The sequence below is a fragment of the Hippocampus guttulatus genome, chromosome 4 (assembly GCF_054856545.1).
Source record: "Hippocampus guttulatus isolate MCC_2025c chromosome 4, RoL_Hgut_1.0, whole genome shotgun sequence".
NCBI classification, from domain to species: Eukaryota; Metazoa; Chordata; class Actinopteri; order Syngnathiformes; family Syngnathidae; genus Hippocampus; species Hippocampus guttulatus.
The window spans coordinates 18,640,060-18,647,991 of record NC_141264.1 but is presented as its reverse complement, the minus strand read 5'-3'; positions in this window follow the sequence as shown (position 1 = coordinate 18,647,991).

The following is a 7,932-nucleotide window of genomic DNA, read 5'->3' as shown; positions in this document are numbered from 1 at the left end:
AACAAACACGCTGAGTCAAAAAAAAAAAAAAAATCTGTTTACATTTGGTACAATAGATAAGCAAAGGGAGTTTCGTGAATAAAAGTGGGGTCATGAACCAAAAAGGGTGGAGCTCGACACCAACCTGCTGATTGTCCAATCCAGAATTGTCCTGATTTATTTGTTTGGCAAAAGTGAGTCATATTTTTCACATTGCTGGTTACATTCCCATTTGTCTGACAAATTGGGAGAGCTTGACAATTTATGGCGATCTCGGCCATGACAAATGGGGAGTCTTCAACAAGTGGGAGGAACGAGTCAAATAAGCAAAGATGCTTTACAGAAAGCAATGAGTATATTTTATTATCATATAGTTTTGTCTTCTATCAAATGTTAAGATTATAGATATTTCTCATACACACAGTAAAAACTCAACAGTAACACTGAGCAAAGACATTCCTACTTTGCTAGTCCTCCTCCATTTATACAAAAAAAAATCCAAAAGACAAAAAAAAAAGTCATAATAATCAAAGATAAACACTGAAGGGAAAGGGGGGCAGGCAGCATACATCGTTAAAAATTGTGATTTATTTTTTAATAAAAAGGACAGTGTCCGAGTTAGGCAACAGAAAAGATGCAGGCATTTGGCCATTTGCAGCGGTATTTCATCGTGTCAAGTAAACAGAATGAGAAAAGAAAAATTGTCCATTGTGATTGACAAATTGTGATGTCGTTGATTCAGAGGTCAGATGGGTTGTGGGTAAGCTGTTCTTAGTCTTGATCTGGCTGTGACGCTAATGTTCTGTGGCAGGGCTATCATATACACTGTGCTGGGGTGCCCAACCAGTCGATCGCGATCTGGTCCCAAGTCGATCGTGGGGGGGTCTGGGGAAAATAGATTTTTAAAAATGTGATGTGTGTCTGTGTGCATGTTTTTAATATTCAATATGTTTGTGTTAGTGTACACGGCACCCTAAGCATCCTCTCGTTTTCACTTTCACACACACAAAAAAAATTATTTTAAAAAATTTAATAATATAACAAAGCAGGTCACCTTTAACCTCCACTGGCGGGTGACCTGCGTCACCGGAAGTTGTTAGCAGTCAGCAGTCTACTCGCAGTTTGCGATCAGAGCTGTTGCCATATATATTTTTTATTTTTATTATTCTCATTCAAAGGTTGTTTCATGTACAATTCACCGATGGCACAGGCAAAGAATGGGAATCTGAACTCCCAGGAGAAACATTTTAAAACTATCCATATGAGCTACGATAGTGACGTTGTTCCACTGAAGACGCTGCCAAAGTGCGTCCCATGCCGCCGCGTCAGGTCTCGACGAAGGTAGGCACGGATTCTTTTTTACAAACTCACAAGCTCTTGTGTCTACTTTATTTTTCCGTTCCGTTCTTGTTCTCAGTTGTTTTGGCTGTTGCTAATTATGCCATGCGCGTGTATATGCGTTAACGTGCGGTAGCGGGTCGATGGCGGGAGGACGGTGGCTTGAAAAGTCGATTTTAGGTCAAAAAAAGTTTGGGCACGCCTGATATACGGTATGTTGTGCAGCACATATACTGTATGTGGCGTGGATTTATGTGGATGGGTTGTGCCGTTCTGTTGACAAGCTCGAGAGCCTTTCTGTTCGGTATGGCAGAGGTCCCCAACCCCCGGTCCGCGGTTCATTTGGTACCGGGTCGCACAGAAAGAATAAATAACCTATATTAATTCCGTTGTATTTATTTTGGAATCCGAAAGACGTTTTATTTTGAAAAATTATTTGATTATCTGTCTATGTCATTCTTGACGCACGTCGAGGCACGCTTCTGGGTCACCTGATAGCTTACGCTAAAACGAAACGCAGGAGCTCGCAAAATGAGTAAAAAAACAAAACAAAAGTGGACGGTTTCTTTGGGAAGGGGAAACGGCCCAGCCAAGAGACAGAAGCCTTCGACTTAGAAGAAAAATAAAGGTACATTTCAAAGTGATTCATTTGAAGGCATGTCTAAACATTACTATAGTGACCAGAGAGTGTTGCGGCCAGAGACGACGTTCCTCATGTCATGTTTATTATTATGTTTAGAAAATACCACAGTTTTTATGCAGGTCTTATCATATTATTTTGTTGTATTTATCCGCCACACCTTAAGCCGGTCCGTGAAAATATTGTCTGACATAAAACTTGTCCGTGGGGCAAAAAAGTTTGGGGACCGCTGCTGTACGGGACTGTTCCCGAATCGGACTGTGATGAAGTTGTTCAGGATGCTTCTGTAGAACCTTGGGAGGAATACTGTCCCAGATTTTCTCTGTGTTGAGCCTTAAGTGCAGATACCTGAAAAATCTAATTACTTACGGTAACAAATAATTGTTTTGGTTTGATTTGGGGTTTTTTTCCACCACTGCTATTGAGGTGGAGGACATCCCATGTTGACATTGCATAATGGACACCGAGCCAGATCTGACTGTACCGTTCAAAACTGTACAGAGCTGCGCCAAAGTGAACTGGCAAGCTCGGAGGAAACATGGCTGTAAATCAATTGTTTAGTTAAGTCAGGCAGATGTGGAGCAGCTTGCTGCCACTCTATTTCATGACCTCGCCGTGCTGCACATCTGGCACCTCCAAAAAAAACAAAAAAACAAAAACATACACACAAGTGAGTTAATAGCACATTTGGAGACGAATGGAGATTACACAGAGCGGTCCGGAACTAGTTCCTGTTCTCTTGTCATGAACGCCATCCCACAACGTGTCTTCTTCTCACCTCTGCAGCGAAGGGTGTTAATTACGGCTCCTCGCAGCTGCCGTGCTCACCACTTACGGGGCGTGCCGACACATGCCAGCGTGCTGGGGATCCACGCTCTCATGGGGGATTATGGGAAGGCACGCCAGCACCATTTGGCTCACTAAAATGCGCCAAATCCTGATTGTCCAATGCTGTGGCTTATGGGAAGCCATTTGAGCATTTTTCGATATCCTTCAAGTCCAATTTCAGATGCGTGTACTCGTAAGAGCTTTTCCCTCACAAGTAAGACAAATCAGTACACTAGTAGCATGACTGTGTCTTCCTAGTCATGTGTTTCTCTCTATTTTACATTTCTGCACACACGTAAGATACTTTTGTGTCTTTGTAGGGCAACTGCACTTAACTAGCGCTACCACTACTAGTCCCATACGTAGTACCATTTAAAATTTCTACCATTTAACATCTAGTGCTTCACTGGTGCTAGCAGTGTACAGATGTCAGCCAGTGTATGGCTTTTCCTCACTTGTATCATGTACGCCAAGTTTAGATGAATTGTGTACACAGACCTTCACCCGGATAATATTTGGGGTTAATCAATCAGGGGCACTTTAACCCTTTCATGCACCAATAGTGATAACCTGTAACCTGATAACATGATAAGCTGTCCATTGTAGTGACGGCTGTCCCTGAAAGGGTTAAACGGTTGCAAGTGTGTGCTGATCTCCATTTAACCTGATTTTGAATGTCAGTTAATTCTGACCACAGCCACCTCCCCATATATTTAACTCATTCACTCCCAAAGACGTTTTTAAACGTCTTTTCAGACTTGGTCTAGAATTGGCTGGTACTGAATGAGTTAAGGGTGTGCACACTTGTGCAACTACACTATCAGTTGCCGGATATCAAGATTTGAGCCGTATGAGCATTAATTCCCCCCGAAAAACACGATGGCTTTTTTGGAAAAAGTTTTTTCAACTGAGTTGTATTCATTTTGTTACCGGTAGTTTTTTTTTTTTTTTTTAACAATAAGAACTAGTCGTGGGAAAATTTGTACAAGTATGACAGTCGTTCTACTGGTGCACTGAATTGTGTTACCAAGGTGTCAGACAAAGAGTGTACTACTATTACCTGTACATGGTAGTACGTTGAGATGATTATCAGAACTGTAAATTCTCAAATGGCTTTCACGACCTGGACAAAAGTGTTGAGACAATTCTGAACACCGACAGGAAGTGTGAATGGAAAGACCACATGACGTTCGTTCACCCACGGCAAAAAAAACAAAAACAACGAAAATGAAGGAGACCCAAATCATGAACCCATTTAAGGCTGGATTGAAGTCAATGATGGTGGAGTGTTCCTTCCTTTTCCGGCCCTCATTGTCTATCCTGCTTTGCTGTGGAAAAGCGACAGACAGATCAAGGCAGGATCTTCTGTCATGGCTCTGATTGGGGGGGGGGGGATTTTACAAGCTCTGTCAGCCCACCAAGCGAGCCGTCAACACACGACTTGCCACTTTGTCAGAAGCCAAAAAGCAAAGCAATGGGGATGCTCCTCTGCAAATCTTGTAGCTTGCTCCCTCCCTCCCTCCCTCCCTCCCTCCAGCGTCTCTTCCCGCCCTTGGGTAATTACAGGGTGCAAAAGGGGCCTCTCTGACGTACAAAAAGGAATTATTTTAGTGAGTTTCCACAGAGGTTAAAAGAATGCCACAGTGTGAGTGCGCGAGCACACACGCACACACACACACACACGCGCACACACTCCCACACACATTTGGATAAAAAAATTTATCTGACAGCATTCATCAACACCATATCACCTTGTTTAATTCCCCCACGATCGTGCAAGCACAACAAACTCCTGTGGTGTGGAAGTATGTTTAAAAAAAAGGCTTTCAGAAACAAAACAAATTCACATTCTACTCCATCCAAATCATGCCGTCGACCCCTCTCCGAGTAGAGTCTCACATTCTCACACACCGACACACACACACACACACACACACACACACACACACACACACACACACACACACACACACACACACACACACTCAATATGATACAATGCAGGCGTCTGTCTCTTTTTCACCGACAATTCAATTTGCTTTTAATTACACCATTGCAGAAACTCATTTCATTGCGTTAACTTGCAAAGCATGCGTGCAAATCCCCCCCCCCCCCCCCCCCCGCACAAAGAGTTTCACTGATGAGAGGTGTTTGTGTGTGTACATGTGACAGTGTGTCAAAAAGTATGAAGGAAAAAAAAGGCCCTGTAATTTAGAGGAGCCTTTAATAGAGCTCCTTTACAGGCTATAATCAAACCTCTTCCAGACCCTGCTATCTAAATTGTGAGGCAATAGCACATGAATGCCGCCATGCTCATACTCATTCTGCCTGTGGGCACTTTTGAGGGGGAAATGGGAGGTTTTTTTGCGGAGGGCGGGGGGCGCTCCATTGTGGGGTGATGGAACGTAACAAAGTAGAAATACTTAATTACTGCACTTGGCGGGGAGTTTGCAGTTGTTAAACCTCTGGCAGGATTTGAATGTAGAAACCAAACCTCGGATTTCGAACGTCTCTGTTATCGACCAAATCGGATTTCGACCAGAAAATTCGAGACTTTTACGCCTCGGACTACGAACGAAAACCGTTTTTCGACCAAACTGAGCAAACCCAAATACGCTTCCTTACATGAGGAAGTCCTCGTGTAATGTTCATTGTGAGCAGACGTGTTTCAGATTCAGAAAACTTTATTTATCCCCGTGGGACAATTATGTGTTTGTTGTGATTTACGCAAATCTGACAGTTTTTTTTGGTTGTTATTTCTGCATAGTGTATTAGCCCCTAATCATGGGCTAATAAAATAGTTTCGTACAAATCGCTTTTCGAACAGCCTTCTGCAACGGATTATGCTTGAAAACCGAGGTATGACTGTAGTCACTTCAGCCTTCTATTTATCAGCTTTCGCTGGACTTGTGTCTTGTGTTGGCCTAAAAAACCCAAAATGTCTATGTCATCTGAAAAAAAAATTCAATTCGGTTACTATTAGATAATTTATCAGTTCTATTTGGGTTAGTCAGCTCACAACATTGTCAAACCTATTCTAACACTTTATGACGGCATGCCCAGTAATTATTTGTACATTTCAGTCACAATTTGTATTAATTTTTTTACTGTTACCAAGAAGTCCTTTTTTGACACAAGTATCTGTTCATCCACTGCACTTCTGTACAGAGTACTTATGCCACCTCCGCCATTGTGGAATGTGTTCTGTAGTGTTCAGAAGTCTGTATATGAAAGGACGTCAAGCTCTTTTCCAAGAAACCGTAAAAGAGAAGATCTAGGATCTCTAACCCCGGCCATCTCCTCCTCCTGTCTTTCTTTTTTTTTTTTCCCTTCCTCCTAATACGTTCCATATTGTGAGTTTAAATGGGGTGGATTCAGGAAATGCAGTCACACTGCGTTGCCTTCCAAGCTTCCAGTCTGAGGTTTGGCATGCGTCGCCGGTGGTTGAATGCAGGCGGGCTGATTGCGTGCTGCTCATGTGGCCTTCCCTCCTCCTCGACATGTCCACGTCGCCACTTCTCTTTCGCCTCGCGGGTTGTTTGCTTCTCCCTCTTCGACCTGTGTTTACATCCTGCAGCTTCATGTCAACTTGATGTGTACAAGTGCACAGAGGAGGTCAGAAGTTAGAGGTTCCCCTTTTTTTCACGATAAAAGCCACATATAAGGCTACAATTTGTGAATAAAGACTGCGTAAAGCCCAACCACGTCAGCTCTTTCATTAACCTGTTTGTCTTATTTTAATCATCCGTTGGTTGCACTTAGTAATTTCCTCTCGTGTTGTCATCGCAGTTAAATCATGACGCATGCCACGAACAAGCAGTCCCCTTTTTTTGAACCTTTGGTGAAGTCAACGGAAGTGTTTTTTTAAAAATTGCCATCGAACTAAAATAAACATTTGCTCGGTTTTCAGTCCGAAATGAATTCATGTACTTCTAACTAGGTTGTTGAAGACAGTGTTTTTCAAACCCTGTGCCGCGGCACACGCGAGACATTGTCAGGTGTGCCGCGGGAAAATATCCAATTCGCATGCCTGTGCGGTCTATCGCCCAGAAAGTAATCGTGTAGTACCCTCCCATACCGCTAGGGAGCAGCAACAGCTAGCCAATTGCCTTGTGTTTAGACGAGAGACAAGCGAATTTGTGACGCATGAATGCAGGTTGACGGTGAAACAATAAATATGAAAGATGAAAAAATACCTTTTTCTTTGTGTTCATTTGATTCCAATTCAAGCTGTTATAACGTCATTCTTCAATGTTAAACACGGTTATCGTAACAATATAACACGTTAATTGTTAAAATAAGCGGGGGGGTTTTCCACATTTTCAGCTAGTGGTGTGCGATGAGATTTTTTCAATGAAGGAAGTGTGCCTTGGCTCCAAAAAGTTTGGGAAAACACTGATTTAAGAAACCACCACATCTGAGGGAAAACAACCAATACGAGACGAGTAGATGCCTGTGAGTATCATTGTGCTCTGCCTTTCTTGCTGCTGTTTAGGAATCAAATGTAAGTCAAGTTGATGCTGTACTTGACTGTCTAGTTGTTCTCGAGATGCTCATCCAGTGTTGTGGGAAGGGAGCAGCCATCACTTGTTGGTGAGAAGGCAGAAGATGAGTGGGGAGGCTGCAGAGGTCAAGTTACACATTCCACGGCCACGCACACTGACATATACCTGTTGTGTGTGTGTGGGGGAGGGGGTGCATGCGTGCGTGCACGTGTATCTGTGCCAGCGTGGGTTCTGGAATGTGTGTATGCGCATACACATATTTACACACACACTCTGGCACACTGTGTCCTGCACTCGGATTACGATTGTGTCGCAATGGGCATCATATTGACATCAACTGACAATGGACTGAGATGGTTTGATCCGTTGGATAGAAACAGAAAACTTGTCCAATGACCACTCTGCAGCCGGTGACATGTTGGCGACTGCTCCACCAGATGGCGCTGGTTTTCACTTCACATACTGTATGTAGTTTATATTCAATGCAGAGTAAAATATTCAGTTGAGAATTTAACGTGCGTGCCTAAGTATATATGGCATTGTGTATGTGCATATGTGTGTGTGTATATGTATATATATATATATATATATGTATATATATATATATATATATATATACAAACACACATATATATTTTATTC